At 52.1% G+C, this 16,918-nt stretch overlaps 1 protein-coding gene across 1 annotated transcript in view; it reads right to left on the reverse strand.

Moving 5' to 3' along the window:
• The window catches only part of SRRM3 (serine/arginine repetitive matrix 3), an 84,734-nt gene extending 68,068 nt beyond the window's left edge, over window positions 1–16,666 (reverse strand). The window contains exon 1 of the mRNA XM_054496554.2: window positions 16,522–16,666. The gene's annotated coding sequence lies outside the window, so the exon portion shown is untranslated. The remainder of the gene's footprint in view (window positions 1–16,521) is intronic.
• Between the last annotated feature and the right edge of the window lie 252 nt (window positions 16,667–16,918).

Genomic DNA, 16,918 nt, shown 5'->3' on the forward strand with positions numbered 1-16,918 from the left:
CTTCTCCCCTGCATTCTAGAGGAACAAAAGAATCCCTGCCTTACTCAGTCCTCCTGCTCTCTGTCAGGGCCCTCAGTGGCCTTGTGGGAGGCTGAAGCCTTGCCACCAGGAGCAGACAGCTTCCCTGGGGCTGCTGAGCAAGAATGGAGATTGGGGGTGGGGTGGAGGGTGGGGAGAATGTTCTACAGAAACAGCTTCAGCTTAGCCCAAGAAAGAACAGTTTTATGACTGAGCTGTCACTGATGACAGCTGGCAGTCTCTGTGTCCCGGGAGGGTGCAAATCAGATGGCCTTGGTGGAGATCTGGAGGGAGAGCCACCTGTGTGTCCGAAGCCCATGCTCTCTGAGGACCCTCCCAAGCTGGCCTTGAGGACTGGCCCTGCAGTGAAATCGGAGAAGCCTGTGTGCTTTCCCCAGTTTTCATCACCTCCTTCTCCTTCCCCCAGGATCAGATCCCAACCCCTGCTCCAGGCTCACACCTGGGAGCTAGGCAGAGGAATGCACGATGGGCTAGAAGTTGTATAACCAGATCCCTTTTCCTTTCTGGGCCTCAGTTTCCCTCATCTGGACCAAGTGTCAGGGGCCTGGATACTGGGGCAGGGCTCGGGTGGTGTTAGTCTAAACTGCACCATTTTGTAAGCTCCCTGCTATTTTGCAGACCTTAGTCAAAGTGAAACACTTCACGGTGGTTCGGGCCATGAGAAACATTCTACCTAACCACCTGACAACAAGGTGTGCAAAGGCCCGACTGAAGAAACAGCCTTCTTCTTACGGTATTCTGCTGGGAGAAAATGCAAGGAGTACCACATTCTGCCGGAACAAGAGCCAGAACTGCCTCATTATTGGGACATCTTATCAATATCCTGCTGGGCAAGCCATACTACTCAGACCCCTCCCGCCCATACCTATAAATTGTGCCAGCCTGTAAGCAGTGGTGGGCTCTCACATTAGGCAGGTCCCCCACTTCTGAAGGTTTTATGCTGGACGTAAAACCTGTATTTGCGCCCAGGTGTGGTGGCTCACGCTTGTAATCCCAGCACTTTGGGAGGCCACGGTGGGTGGATCACCTGAGGTCAGCAATTTGAGAACAGCCTGGCCAATATGGGGAAACGCAGTCTCTACTAAAAATACAAAACAGCCAGGCATGGTGGTGGATGCCTGTAATCCCAGCTACTCGGGAAGTTGAGGCAGGAGAATCGCTTGAACTTGGGGGAAGGAGGTTGCAGTGGGCAGAGACTGCGCCATTGCACTCCAGCCTGTGCGACAAAAGCAAAACTTCGTCTCAAACAAAACAAAACAAAACCTGCATTTGCTTTTGAGCCGCCCTCTTGCTGTGTGTGTCTTTCTATAATCCTCGCCTTCCCTTCAAAACCTAACAGGTGGAGCTGGGCTCTGAGTCCCTGGCAGTGCAAGACTGACAAGAATCAAAATTGGATGGTGATGTGCACCCCTACCCTACCCCTACCCAGGCCAGAGCTATCAGCAGGAAGGGTGTGTGCTGCATAGACAGTCCAGCCCCTTCCACCCGCTGAGGAGGGTGACCGGAGAAGCCACGGGCAGCTGCCTCCACTGCCCTTACAATCTCATTATGGAAAATTCCCTCTATTGACTCAGCTCCAATCAAGCCGGCTGCCTGGGGGTCATCCCCTCAGGTTTCTGCTGGGCCGGCTGAGATTAAAGAGAGAGTCGGGCTGGGGGCTGGAGCATCACTGACTTTCCCATCGATCCAGATGCGCCTCTCGTTGCTAGGCAACAGCCTCCAGTCTCTCCCGGTCTTTCCTCCCCCCAGGGGCTGCAGAATTGGACAGTAAAAGGGGAGAGAGGGAGAGACCCCACATTCACTCTCCATGTCATCCCTTCCCAAGCTAGAAACATCTGTCACCAACCTGGGAACCTCTCCTCCCCAGAAAGCAATTCCCCTGTCCATGTTGAGAGCTTGACCCTCCCACCAAAATGAACCTCTTCTCTCTCCTCACATTTGTATGCGCCTCCAGTGTACTGGAAATCCATCCCTCCTCTGCTCCATGTAAGCACCCTCTCAGGAAGACAGGCCAGGGACTCGCCATTGAAGAAATCAAGGCTCAGAGAAGGGAAGGGGCCCTCAAGGACTCAGTGGAAAAGTCAAGATAAGACTGCAGGCTCCTTGTCCAGGCTCCGTGGCTCATGCGTGTAATCCCAGCACTTTGGGAGGCCAAGGTGGGAAGACTGCTTGAACCCAGGAGTTCAAGACCAGCCTGAGGGCAGGCACGGTGGCTCATGCCTGTAATCCCAACACTTTGGGAGGTCGAGGCTGGGAGATCACCTGAGGTCAGGAGTTCAAGACCAGCCTGGCCACCATGGTGAAACCCCATTTCTACTAAAAAGACAAAAAATTAGCCAGGTGTGGGCTGGGCGTGGTGGCTCACACCTGTAATCCCAGCACTTTGGGAGGCCAAGGTGGGCGGATCACGAGGTCAGGAGATTGAGACCATCCTGGCTAACACGGTGAAACCCCATTTCTACTAAAAATACAAAAAATACAAAAAAAAAAAAATTAGCCGGGCATGGTGGTGGGCGCCTGTAGTCCCAGCTACTCGGGAGGCTGAGGCAGGAGAATGGCGTGAACTTGGGAGGCAGAGCTTGCAGTGAGCCAAGATCGCACCACTGCACTCCAGCCTGGGTGACAGAGTGAGATTCCATCTCAAAAAAAAAAAAAAAAAAAAAAAAAAAAAATTAGCCAGGTGTGGTGGCACATGCCTGTTATTCCAGCTACTCAGGAGGCCGAGACAGGAGAATCATTTGAACCCAGGAGGCAGAGGTTGCAATGAGCTGAGATCATGCCATTGCACTCCAGCCTGGGCGACAAGAGTGAAACTCTGTCTCAGAAAAAAAAAAAAAAAAAAAAAAAAACCAGACTGGGCAACATAGCAAGACCCTGACTCTACAAATAATAATAATAATAATAAAATTAGCCAGTGTGGTAGTGCACGTCTGTAGTCCCAGCTACTTGGGAGGCTGAGGTGGGAGGATCATTTGGGCCGAGAAGGTTGAGGCTGTAGTAAGCTATGATTGCACTACGGCACTCCATTCTGGGCAACAGAGCCAGACCCTGTCTTTAAAAAAAAAAAAAAAAAAAAACTGTGGGCTCCTAACTCCCAGCCCAGTATTGGACTAAATATGGGAGCCATTTAATCTTCAGAGAATGTCTCTAAAGACAAATGCACACTCCCATTTTTCAGTGGGTTGGCTTTTTTTTTTTCTCTCTTCCCAAAACGTAGGATGCATTTCATAGTAGTTTTTTTTGTTGTTGTTTCAAGTGCTATAATTTAAAACTGTTGGTTGTGCTTTAAAAGAGGCATAAAAATGTACTGTGGGTTTTGGGGGCTGTAATTGACTAAATAATGCAAATCTGATCATTTTATCACAGTTTAATATTTTGCATATTTTATCTACCCTGTACTGCTCATCTTTCCTGTTTTTTTTTTTTTGAGTGAATATATGCACGTCATCCTAGCAGTTGTTATGTGGTGACCTACTTATTTCGTGTCTTATTTAGAATTTTAAGATCTCTCTCCCTCTGAGGTCTTTACAGCCCTTGGGGATAGAGGAAGGAAAGTCTCCCAGCCGAGCACAGTGGCTCATGTCTGTAATCCCAGCACTTTGAGAGGGTGAGGCAAGAGGATCACTTAAGATCAAGAGTTCTAGACCAGCCTGGGCAACATAGCAAGACCCCATCTCTTTTTTTTTATTATTTTCTTTTTATGAAAAGGAAAGTTTCTCAGTCTTCCCACTGGCCCCTGCCAAACCTTTCCTTAAACAACTAAGGGAGAGGAAGAGGTGATGTGTTTCCCAAGGTGTGAGGGGCCAGAACTCAGAAGTTGGGGCTCCCTGAGAGGTGCCAGGAGGTGCACAGTCCCTGAGCAGCAGTCCTGGTGGCCATGGAACTGCCACTGCCTGCCACCTGCACACTCCCAGCTGTTAGCATGGTGACAGCTCCTCCCTGACTCCCCTGCCCGGCACCAGTCACACACTTCAACTCTGAGAAGCACAGCTTTTCAAGGTCCTTGACAAATGGTAACCAATTAATGTCAATTAATCTGATTAGCCTAAATAGTTAATTAAGCAGCTAATTTACAACATAATTGACAATAACCCACAGCTCCTGAGGGATGGTGGGTGGGAGGTAGGAATGGCAGGGGTGCTGAAGGGAGGTCCTCCTTGCTCTGGAAACAGGTGAGCCCCTTAAGGTCAGATCGGGAGTGGGAGCTCCCGGTGCAGCAGTGGCCTCTCCAAGTCTCCACTCTGCTCTGCCATCATCCGAGAATCTCCATCAGGGTACCCAGCCCCAGGCCAGGCTCAAAGGGGCTGATTTCTGTGGGACAGGGTGAACCACAGCACGGTGGAGGAGGGAAAAAGCCTCCTGTCTGGGAAACTATTCCACCCTAAAATCCCAGAGAGGGCTGGGCGCAGTGGTTCACACCTGTAATCCCAACACTTTGGGAGGCTGAGGCGGAAGGATCACTTAGTCCAGGAGTTCAAGACCAGCCTGGGCTACATGGTGAGACTCCCATCTCTACTAAAAATTAAGAAAAAAAAATTAGCCAGGCATGGTGACATGCACCTGTAGTCCCAGCTACTTGGGAGGCTGAGGCAGGAGGATCGCTTAAGCCTGGGAGTTTGAGGCTGCAGTGAGCTATGATTGTGCCACTGCATTCCAGCCTGTTTGACAGAGCAAAACCCTGTTAAAAAACAAACAAACAAACAAAAAAACCAAAAACCCAGAGAGGAGCCTCTGCCACCGCTTCCCATCCACACCAAGCACCTTAGAGCTCATAACCCCTTTCAAGTCCCCAAGCTACAGAGAAGCCCCGAGAGAGAATTCCCATCCTTCAGCCCATCCTACAGGTGAGGAAACTGAGTACCTCCTAGATGCCAGGCCCCATGCTTGCACTGACAACCTGCAACAATGAATCCCACGAGGTCCCTGTCCTTAAAGAACAGCCACCCTGGGGCCTCACAGTACCTTGGTGCAACCTCTGTGGGTCAACCACTTCTTAGCTGGGCGATGTTATTTACCTCTCTGTGCCTCCATTTCCCCAGCTAGGACCTACCTACATCATTGGATGTTGTGAGGACTAAATAAGTTAATACACGCAGCAGCGCCGGCACACAGAAAATACCAAATGAGTTGGAAAGGTAAACCACCAGTGTGAATGGGGTGTAAAGCTGGGCGCAGTGACTCACGCCTGTAATCCCAGCACTGTAGGAGGCTGGGGCAGGCGGATTGCCTGAGGTCAGGAGTTTGAGACCAGCCTGGCCAACATAGTGAAACCCCGTTTCTACTAAAAATTCAAAAAATTAGCTGGGCGTGGTGGCAGTCCCCTGTAATCCCAGCTACTAGGGAGGCTGAGGCAGCAGAATTGCTTGAACCTGGGAGGTGGAGGTTGTAGTGAGCTGAGATTCACGCCATTGCACTCCAGCCTGGGCGACAGAGTGAGACTCCGTCTCAAAAAAAAAAAAAAAAAAAAAAAAAAAAAGAATAGGGTGTAAAGCGGGCCAGGGAAGAAGCAGCACTGGCCCTCGAGGGCACCCAGATTGGAACAGGGCATCAAGCAGAAGATGTCTGAGCAGAGCCTGAAGCTCAGGGAGGTAGAGGAAGAGGGAGGAAGGGCATTCCAGGCGAAGGGAACCACATGTGCAAAGTGATGAGGCACCGGTTCTCAACTCTAGTATGTACGGTCACCTTGGAGCTTTAAAAAATACAGACCTTGGTCAGGCGCGGTGGCTCATGCCTGTAATCCCAGCACTTTGGGAGGCCAAGGTGGGAGGATCACTTGAGGCCAGGAGTTTGAGACCAACCTGGCTAACATGGCAAAACCCCGTCTCTACTAAAAAGACAAAAATTACCCGGGCATGATTGTGCACATCTGTAATCCCAGCTATTTGGGAGGCTGAGGCAGGAGAATCGCTTGAACCTGGGAGGCGGAGGTTGCAGTGAGCCGAGATTGCACCACTGCACTCCAGCCTGGGCAACAGAGCGAGACTCCATCTAAAAAAAAAAAAAAAAAAAAAAAAAGCAGACCTTGCTGGGAGCAGTGACTCATGCCTGTAATCCCAGCACTTTGGGAGGCCGAGGTGGGAGGATCACATGAGGCCAGGAGTTCAAGACCAGCCTGGGCAACATAGCAAAACCCTGTCTTAAAAAAAAAATACAAAATCAGCAAAATTAGCCAGGCATGGTGGCATGCACCTGTGGTCCCAGCTACTTGGAAAGATAATCAGAGCTGGGGGAGGTCAAGACTCCAGTGAGCCATGATTGTGCCACTGCACTCCAACCTGAGTAACAGAGTGAGACCCTGTCTAAAAAAAAAAAAAAAAAAAAAAAAAAAAAAGCAGACCTCAGCTGGGTGCAGTGGCTAACAGTTGTAATCCCAGCACTTTGGGAGGTCAAAGTGGAAGGATCACTTGAGGCCAGGAGTTCAAGACCAGCCTGGGCAACAGGCTGAGTTTTGTAGAGACTCTGTCTCTGCAAAAAACATTTTAAAAAATTATCTGGGCACAGTGGCATGTGCCTGTAGTGCCAGCTACTCAGGAGGCTGAGGCAGGAGCATCACCTGAGCCTAGGAGTTGGGAGCTGCAGTGAGCCATGATTGCGCCACTGCACTCCAGCCTGGACAAGAAAGTGAGACCTAGTCTCTAATAATAACAATAGTAATAGTAATAGTAATAATAATAAAATTCAGGCCCCACACTCAGATTTGGAATCAGTTGTTTTGGGTGGGTCCTGGGAATCTGCTTCTCATGGACTCTTCTAGAAATACTGGGGCAGGTGCCTCTGCGCCTAGGGACCATGGCTGCAGCAGTTCTGGGTGTCCAGGTTGGGCTGAGCTGCAGAGAGGAGAGGAAAGGCCCCAGGCCATATGATCCATGTCCTAAAAACACACCGCAGGTCCCCTGTTGTCTCCATCTGTCCAAATCAAAACCGCTCTTCAGGGTGACCTTCCTAGAACAGCTCTGGCTGTGCACTTACCTACTGGGAACATTCCTGGCGTTCTCTGCTGTCCATGGAAAAAAGGCTAGGCTGCCTCGCCCGGCCATAAGTCCCCCCCGCCCCCCAACAGTGAGGCCCCTGTCTCCAGCCCGGGCTTTCGCTCCTCCGCCCAGACCCTGGCACTCCAGCCACGCTGTTCCCCAAGCGCCTGGTGCTCTTACCTCCTCCTCTCCGCTCCTGCCAAAAACACCCTGCCTCCTTGTGCCTCCGCCTGGCAAACCTGCATTCATTCTACAAGCTCCATCTGTGAGGCCGGCTCAAAAGTTAACCAAAGTCAACCAGGTCAGGAAGTCCTTCCCCACACTGGTGTCCCGGTAGCCTTTGGAATGCTGCTACATAACCCCTAGTCCATCTAAAAAACATTCTTGGCTGGGCGCAGTGGCTCACGCCTGTAATCCCAGCACTTTGGGAGGCTGAGGTGGGTAGATTACAAGGTCAAGAGTTCGAGACCAGCCTACCCAATATGTTGAAACCCCATCTCTACTAAAAATACAAAAAAAAAATAATAATTAGCCGGGTGTAGTGGCAGGTGCCTGTAGTCCCAGCTACTCGGGAGGCTGAGGCAGGAGAATCGCTTGAACCTGGCAGGCGGAGGTTGCAGTGAGCCGAGATTGCACCACTGCACTCCAGCCTGAGTGACAGAGCGAGACTCCATCTCAAAAAAAAAAAAAAAATCTCCAGGGCTGCTGGGGCTCAAGGACTTTCCTGCTCCTCACATTTTTTTAGAGATGGGATCTCACTATATTGCCCAGGCTGGAGTGCAGGGGCTATTTACAGGCATGATCATAGTGCACTACCCACCCCCCCAAGACTCCTGGACTCAAGCAATCCTTCTTCCCAGCCTCCCAAGTAGCTGGGACCACAGGTGCATGCCACTGTGCCCAGCTCCTGCTTCTCCTCTCTTTACCTAATGCCTAGCATAGGGCTTGGGGATGACAATGTGTTCATGCAGCTTTTAAGTGGGGAAGAGCTACTGCTGTGTGATGAATGAATGAGTGAATCAAGGACCATCTCTGCTTTCTGATGTCTGAAGAGCAGGATAGAGAAGACAGCATTTGGGAGGCAGGGAAGAGAGAGGTGTTCTGGGGAGAATGATGGATGGGTCACAAGGACCAAGACATATGTGTCAGATAGGGCCTGACAGAGAGGGAAGACAGGACTTCCCCCAGGAAGGACCCACTGAATGTTCCAGCTTTCCTGCCTCCCCAGAAGCTCCTTCTAGGGCCGTGATGGGAGAAGCGGTGGCTTGGAGGTTCTGCCAGTCTTGAAGCCCACTGCTTTGACCTGGGGTGCTCTGTCTGATACCAAGGGCTGTGCCATCAGCTGGAGATGGGTGTAGGAGGCAGGTTGCCCAGCTCCCAGAGGCGCGTCTCTGGTATCCTGTACCCTCTTTCAGTGGTACCATCACCTCCTGCCCAGATGAATAGGCAGTCAGACAACTCCCTGACCTCTCTGCTCTAGGTCTCTTTCTCTCCCTGTCTGCCTCCTACCCCATTGCAGCCAGAGGGGGCTTCCTGAAGTGCAAACCTGAGCATTTTATGGCATTGCTCCAGAGCTTATGATTGTCATTGCTTTCTGAATAAATTTCCAGCTCTTGAGTGGGTGCAGTGGCTCATGCCTGTAATCTCAGTACTTTGAGAGCCTGAGATGGGAGGATCGCTTGAGGCCAGGCATTTGAGACCAGCCTGGGCAACATAGCAAGACCCCTTCTCTACAAAAACATTAAAAAATTAGTTGGGTGTGGTGGCACATGCCTGTCGTCCCAGCCACTTGGAAGGCTGAGGCAAGAGAATATTTTGAGCCCAGGAGTTGGAGGCTGCAGTGAGCTATGATCTCACTATTGCACTCTAGCCTAGCAGATGGTGAGACCCTGTATCAAAAAAAAAAAAAAAAAAAAAAAAATTCCAACTCTTCAAGGCCAACCACTCCCACTGGGCTGCCTTCTGTTATCAGCCCTGCCCTCTGTCCTGTCCCATGGCCACATTAGATAACTACCCCCTGAATCCAGCCAGGAGGTTTCATACCTCTGTGCAATTGCCCATGATGCTCTCTGGAGTGCCAATCCTCTGCCCTCTCTGTCTGGCACCTCCCTTGTTATTCTTTGAGGCCCAACTGAAATGTCACCTCTCCCAGAAGCCTCCTCTGACTCTCCATATCACTTTGGATGACTTAGTTCTAGCAGAACCTCAGTGGGTCATCAGTTTTCATGACTGCCTTCCTTTCCACTGGTCCAGAAGCTCCTCAAGGTCAGAGGCAGAGTCTGATTCACCTCTGTGTCCTCGGGCCTCGTACTGTGCCCAGAAAACAGGAGGCCCTCATTAAATGTCGATTGTATAGTCTAACTAGTCTAACCCACTCAAAGGGTGACCTCCACCTAGCAGAAGTGCACTGGATTTTACCCTTCCTGGGGTGCTTTTTTGGAGACAGGATCTTGCTCTGTCATCCAGGCTGGAGTATAGTGGTGCAATCATAGCTCGTTGCAGCAATGACTTTCTGGGCTCAAGTGATCCTCCTGCCTCAGCCTCCTGAGTAGCTGGGTCTACAGGTGCACACCACCATGCCCGGCTAATTTTTTCTTTTTCTTTCTTCCTTCCTTCCTTTCTCCCTCCCTCCCTCCCTTCCTCCATTCCTCCCTTCCTTCCTTTCTTCTTTCTTTCTTTCTTTTTTCTTTTTTTTTTTCAGGGTCTTCTTGCTCTACACTCAGGCTGGAGTGCAGTGGCGCAATCTCGGCTCACTGCAATTTCCACCTCCCGGGTTCAAGTGATTCTTGTGCCTCAGCCTCCTTAGTAGCAGCGATTACAGTCACCCTCCACCAGGCCCGGCTAATTTTTGTATTTTTAGTGAAGATGTGGTTGCGCCATGATGGCCAGGCTGGTCTCGAATTCCTGGTGTCAAGTGATCTGCCCGCCTCGGCCTCCCAAACGGCTGGGATTACAGGCGTGAGCCACCGTGCCTGGCTTAATTTTTTCTTTTTCTTTTTCTTTCTTTCTTTTTTTTTTTTTTTTTTGTAGAGATAGGGTCTTATTATGTTGCCTAGATTGGTCTTCAACTCCTGGGCTCAAGTGATCCTCCCACCTTGGCCTCCCAAAGTTCTGGAATTACAGGCGTGAGCCACCATGCCTGGCCCCAGGGTGCTTTCAAACCCAGGACCTGAGTCACTTCTAGCATCACCTGGAGGCAAGTATCATTATATCCATTTTACAGAAGAGAAAAAGGGTTGGAGGTTGGAGGCCAGCTGAAATCAAGGCTCAAGAGATTGGGAACCACCTGATTCCAGTTCTGGGTGCTTTCTTCTGGGGTCTTGTTGGATCCAAGCCCTCACCGCCCCCTAAGCCCACCCCGCCAGGGATATGTGATGCTCTCATGTCCTCTTTCCCTAGCAGTTCTGGCAAATCTTCACCTCAATCCCTGGCAGAGGGGCTTGCCTTACTTTCTGTCTGACCTATCCCAGGCCATAAAGTTATTTTCACCAGGGGAAATCCACACACGCAGACCCCAAAGCTGTGCCACCCAAGAGGGGCAGGGCAGGGGCAGGGAAGAGACTCTCTCTGCAGCTCTCAGCTCCACCCATGCCCAACCTTTATAAGGCCATTAAAAGTATGCTTTTGGAAGAATATTTATTATTTCTTTATTGAGACAAAGTCCCCTGCTCTGTTGCCCAGGCTGGAGTGCAGCGGTGCCATCTCAGCTCACTGCAGCCTTGAACTCCTGGGCTCAAGCGATCCTGCCACCTCAGCCTCCTGAGTAGCTGGGACTACATGCGTGCACCACCAAGCCTGGCTAATTTTTATTTATTTATTTATTTATTTATTTATTTATTTATTTATTGGTAGAGATGGGGTTTCACTATGTTTCCCAGGCTGGTCTCAAACTGCTGGGCTCAAGCGATCCTCCTGCCTTGGCTTCCCAAAGTGCTGGAATTACAAGGGTGAGCCACCAAACCTGGCCCTAAAGAGTCTTTAAAGACATGAGAGAATGCTCATGATAGAGTAAAAACAGCAACAGACCTCCCCCAGCAGCATGTTCCTGGTTATTTAACTCTATGTACCTATGGACACATGGAAAAAACCCTGCAAGGAAATACCATACTGTATTCAAAGTGGTTGCCTTTGGGTGGTGGAACTACTGATAGTTTCTATTTTCTCCTTGGTTTCTGTATTTCCCAAGACTTGTACAATGAAGATATGCCATTCTCTCTCTCTCTCTCTCTCTCTCTCTCTGTGTGTGTGTGTGTGTGTGTGTGTGTGTGTGTGTTTTCTTCTTTTGAGATGGAGTCCCACTCTGTCGCCCAGGCTGGAGTGTAGTTGTGCAATTATAGTTCACTAGATCCTTGAACTCCTAGACTCAAGCAGTCCTCCCACATCAGCCTCCCAAGTAGCTGGGACTACAGGCACGTGCCACCACACATGGCTAATTTTTTTTTTTAATTTTTTTTAGTGAGCCGAGGTCTTGCTATGCTGCCTAGGCTGAAGATATGCCATTCTTAGAATCAGAACAATTCAGTACAACTTGCTTTTACCTGTCTCTGTCCTGGGAAGTCCTGAGAAATGGTGGTGGGGAGGAAGTGCTGGACTAGAAGGGGGCTCAGTTGAGGAAGCCGCCTGGACCCTGGGGCCTGGGTAACTGGGCCAGGCCTCCTCACAGCCCTCAGAGGCCCTGGCAGGATGCTAAAGGAGCCGTGGCACTGTCCGTCAGCTTCTGCCGGCACAGCAGCCTCTGCAGTGGGCAGGAGGCCAGGGCGGGGGCGGCAGAAGGCTGAGGCCAGGCTGGCTGCCGAGGAAGCAGCGCTGCAGAAGGACAGGCCAGAGGCTTTAGGCTCTGAAGGAGTCCTTGGGGGGCGAGGACTGCTCTCGAGCCAATGTACACATGGCCCCAGGGGCCTGTCTTCTAGGCTAACAGTCAGCGAGGCAGCCTGAACCTGGCTCACCCTCCCAGGCCCTCTGAGAGACCTATTCTAGATGACATGGGGCCAACAGGGCTGAGCCTCTGGGATGGAGATGTCGCCCTCCTGCGCTCATGACCCAGAAGAGGGCAGAGGGACAGCACCCCAGAGGTATCAGCAGGTGCTAAGCCACAGTGAAGGCCTAGGCTGGGCCAGGCTGGGTCTGTAATTGTTGGTAACAAGCCCTTCCCTGTCATAATCCCCTCTGTTCTCCTGGGCATCCCGCTCCTCCTGCTCTCTCTCTCTCTCCAGTCACTTTCTCCTCTCTGAACCCATTCTCCCTTACTCTGCCCCCCAAACACCTTCCCTTCCCTTCCCCTCATCCGACTCTTCTCCATTCATCAAAAGCTGTTCTTGGATGGATGTGGTGGCTCACACCACATTCTAGCACTTTTGGAAGCTAAAGCAACATAGTGAGACCCCATCTCTAAAAGAAATAATAATAATCGCTGGGTGTGGTGGTACATGCCTGTAGTCCTAGCTATTCGGGAGGCTGAGGTGGGAGGATCACTAGAGTCCAGGAGGTCGAGGCTGCAGTGAGCTGTGATTGTGCCACTGCACTCCAGCCTGAGCAACAGATTGAGCCCCTCTCTCAAAAAAATAAAAAAAATGGGTTTTGACCAGATGATCCCCCACCCACGAAGGCCCTGTCAGTCCCAAGATTTAAACATCTCTCTGCCCTATAAATCTGTATGTCAGGAAGCCTGCAGTTCCATCATTAGAGGTTGAAGTCACCTCCAGTGTTTCAAGCTTTGATTTATTGGAGCTGAGATTTCAAATTCACCTGTCCCAAGTCACCTACAGACTTAGGTCTTAATTAAAGGGGGGAAAATAGGGCTTAGACAGGCCCAGTGGCCCACCTACAGATCCCAGGAGTCTGGCTGAACCAAGATTAGAGTCCTTTCTGGCCCAGAATTTGAGGTGAGCTGCAGGGACACTGAAGATGCCTTCCACACACCTCTCAGGGTTGTTCACCAGAGCCCAGGAGGCCCCCAAGGACCACAGGCATGGGACTAGGGAAGCAACAGAGGTGAGGTGATTGAGGCTTATTCATGGAATTTTGGGGAAAATAGGAGAGTTTGCAGCTGGTGTTGTAAAGAGAGGAGGCATGGCTGGGCGTGGTGGCTCATGCCTGTAATCCTAACACTTTGGGAGGCCGAGGCGGGAGGATCACCTGAGGTCAGGAGTTTGAGAGCAGCTTGGCCAATGTCACAAAACCCCATCTCTACTAAAAATATAAAAATTAGCCGGGCTTGGTGGCACACGCCTGTAGTCCCAGCTACTTGGGAGGCTGAGGCAAAAGAATCATTTGAACCCAGGAGGCAGAGGTTGCAGTGAGCTGAGATTGCGCCACTGCACTGCAGCCTGGGCGACAGAGAGAGACTCTGTCTCAAAAGAAAACAAAACAAAACCAAAAAGAGAGAGAGAGAGCGAGAGAGGAGGAAAGCCCTGCAGAGGCACTGGGTCAGTGTGGAAATGAGTCTAGGCTGAATGGGAGGGACTGCAAGAAATGGAGGCGAATTTCCTTCTCAGTTCCAACACCTTGGCTCAGTGAAGGAGTTGCAGGGGGGTGGTCAGAGATGGGGAGGGTTCAATGAGGAGAGAGGGCATCAGGAGGGGGTACTTACTGAGGGGCAGGAGGCTGAGTGAGTTGAAAGGAGCTGGGAGAAGCGGTGTTCAGAGGAGAATAGCTTTCTTTTTATAATTTTTTGTAGAAATGGGGTCTCACTATGTTGTCCAGGCTGATCTTGAACTCCTGGCCTCAAGGGAGCCTCCTGCTTTGGCCTCCCAAAGTGTTAGGATTATAGGTGTGAGCTACCGCACCTGGCATTAAACCCCATCATTTTAGGGTTGGGGACACTGAAGCCAAGAGATGGGAAGGGACCCGTTCAAGGTCATACAGGGAGCCAGGATCAGAAATAGGGCCAGAAAGACGGTCCTTGGACTCATGTTCAAGAGTCCTTCAGTTGCCTTCACCACATGCCACCCACCCCTCCAACACTCACTGGCCTACAGTGCCTGGGTTGATTCTCACCCTGGGGAGCCTGGAGAATAGGGGGCAGAGTGGTGTTGTGGAAGTCACCCTGGGGTCCTGAGGCAGTGGGGTTGGATTGCACCAAGATCTTGCTCTGTGACTTTGGGAAAGTCCCATCACATCTTCAGGCCTTGTTTTGCTCCTTTGTGAAAGGGAGACAGCAGCACCTTTGGCTCCAGGTTATGTGAGGATGAGATGAGATCATGTATACGAAGTTACAGGACCATGGGCAGAGGCTCAGTGTGTGTGTAGGAGTGAAGAAAGAGGGGCTGGGCTCCTCTAACCTCCCCATCGGTGCCCCTGGCAGGCTTCTGAGACAGGAAGAGCTATGATTTTGTCCCTGGGGGACAATAAAATATGGGCAGAGGAGGGAGAAAAGTCAGGAAGGGAGGCTGACCCCAGCAGCGCTAGTAGCTGCTCCTGGCCATGGACCATCTGAGGAGGTGAGGGTGAACCACTAAGAAAGGAAGGAGCAGTCACTGGCTGGCAGAGGTCAGCAAGAGGTTGGGAGGCAGAGGAGGTGCAGAGTGGGTGCAGCAGTGAGCAGATGGGACTGTCAGACCCAGACCCCCCCTTTGGCAGGCATGACAGGGGTAGAAGCACCCCGCTGGCCAGTTCAAGGCACATTCTACCTCTAAGTATCCCAGTGACCTTGTGGGAGTCACCTCCTCACTGCACTGTACGCCCTCACCCATCTGCCTCAGGCTCCCCACCTGTAAAGCTGGCATCATAAATCAAGACACTGGCATTGAACTGGGCCTTGATAAACAGAGGATGGGACAGGTCATCAGTAACTCTCCTGCCTCCAGGAGGACAGCGTGAGTGGCTTCATGACCTTGGGAAAGTCACTCAAGCTTCATTTCTCAGCTATGAAATAGGGACAATGATGCCTTCCTCATGGAGCTTCCGTGAGGATTAGCTGAGTCAACCGTTGCATTGTGCCCAGCATGGAGCTGGGTATGAGGCTCTCAACCACTGTTCATCTCCTCCAGGAACAGAAAAATGTGCTTCAAATTTCACTGAACACTTCCACATTTATCCAGCTCTTCTTTAAGAAATTCTTACTTGTCTCCTATTTACTAACACTCACTCAGCATTTTATACCATAAAAGTAGTCTCCCATCTCCTTATCCAGATTATTTATTTCAACAGCAAAGTAGACATTGTTAACACTACACCTGTTTTACAGATTGAAAACAGACTCAGAAAGGTCAATGGCTTACCTGAGGTCACATAACCTAGATTTGATCCCATGTCTTTCTGACATCAGAGTCCATGACTCCCAACCCACATACCCTTACCTCTTAAAACCCAGTTGACTCTTTAGTCACTCTTCAAGAATACCTCCTCCACCCCACAGGAGAGTGGGATGGGGCATAAAGTTAAGGAACCAGAAAGCTAGTGCTGTGTGGGAACAATTTCCTAGCCAGCTGGGTCCTATTTTTGGCTGAGGAAGAAGCTGGCACAAACTGGGGCCATGACCTTAAGATGCCCCCTGGACAGAGGAACTTGTGCACGTCTCTCCATCAAAGCCCAGCACCTGCCGTTTCTCTTGCCATAGGACAAAAGACCAGCCCAAGCCCCCGATGCTAGGGTGAGTGAGGTCTTAGGACAGCGAGAAGTTATGGCTGGGATAGGGCACAGGCATTGAAGTACCACGTCAGACCTTGGTACAACCTTCCCTTCCTCCCCTTAAATCTCTCCCCACAATGGATCTGCTGTCAGGAGTAGGAACTGCAGGAGGCTTCAACACTGTCCAGGCAGGAGCCCTGGGAGGGAGGGGGAGGCGGAGGCAAGGCAGAGGCTGCGTCTTTTCTCAGCTCTCCTCTTTACCAGGAATTCACTCTGGGGCAGGGCTAACTGTGGGCTAGAAACTCTCTCTGGGTGTCCGTGGGGAGGGGTGTGTGCACAGAGAACCCCCTCCCAAATTCCTAGTAGCTATTTTCTCTTCTGTGTCCTCCATCCTCTTCCCAGTGCAAGAGTAAATGCCATCCTGTGAGACCCAGTTCTCCTTACCAGCTCCTGCCTCCCTAGGGGCATTTAGGCAGCCGGGAAAGGGGCCAGGCTGTCCCCTGGGCCGGCACCTCCTGCTGGACAGAGGCCCAGCATCCAGGTGGGGGCCTGCTCCCTCCACCAGGGCCAGTGACCAGCATCTCCACAGGGTTACTGCATCGGTCCTCCCTTCCCTGGGGAGCAGGTCCTTCTCCTCAGTGGGACTGCGGTTGGAGGGCCTCCCTGACACCCTCATGGACCAGGCCATGGTCATTTATGCCCAGGGGAGTCCTGCCCATGACCCCAAAGGGTCCCCACTGTCTCCATCCCTCTCAGTGAAATGAACGTTCCTCATCTCTGCTCCCCGGGCGCCTGGCACCCCCGGACAGACACCCTCGCCGACCCTCCACACTGCCCCTCTGCTTGGGGGAGCCTGCAGACCACGGGGGGTGCTAGGGAGGCCCGAGCTTCCACCCAGCCCCAGCCCCTCTGGGAGATGCCCCCGCCCCACAGGCGCTCTCACCTCACCGCTGACCGCCGCGATCTGCCGGGCGCTGGGGCCAGGCCCTCGGGTCCCGCCGGTCCGGGCTGCCGCCTCGTCTGGGCTGGGTTGGGCAGGGCAGCTCCGCGGCCCCCACGGCCCCGCACCCTCCGCCTCCCCGCGGGTGCTGCCGCCGCTTGCTGAAATGCTGGACAGCGCACCGCCACAGAGGCGCCTCTCTGCCCGCCCGCCGGCCAGAGCGGCCCGGCCCCGCGCCCGCAGCGCCCTCCGCAGGCCTGGAGGAACGTCCGCAGCGGAGGCAACAGCCCGGGCGGCTGAGACGGGCAGTCTCCCCGCCGGCTCCCCCTCCTCCCCACCCCCTTCGCCCCCCTCCCCCCTTCCCCTCGCCCCTCACCTCCCCACTCCCCCGCCCCTATCC

This window comes from Pongo pygmaeus, chromosome 6, assembly GCF_028885625.2.
Source record: "Pongo pygmaeus isolate AG05252 chromosome 6, NHGRI_mPonPyg2-v2.0_pri, whole genome shotgun sequence".
NCBI lineage: Eukaryota > Metazoa > Chordata > Mammalia > Primates > Hominidae > Pongo > Pongo pygmaeus.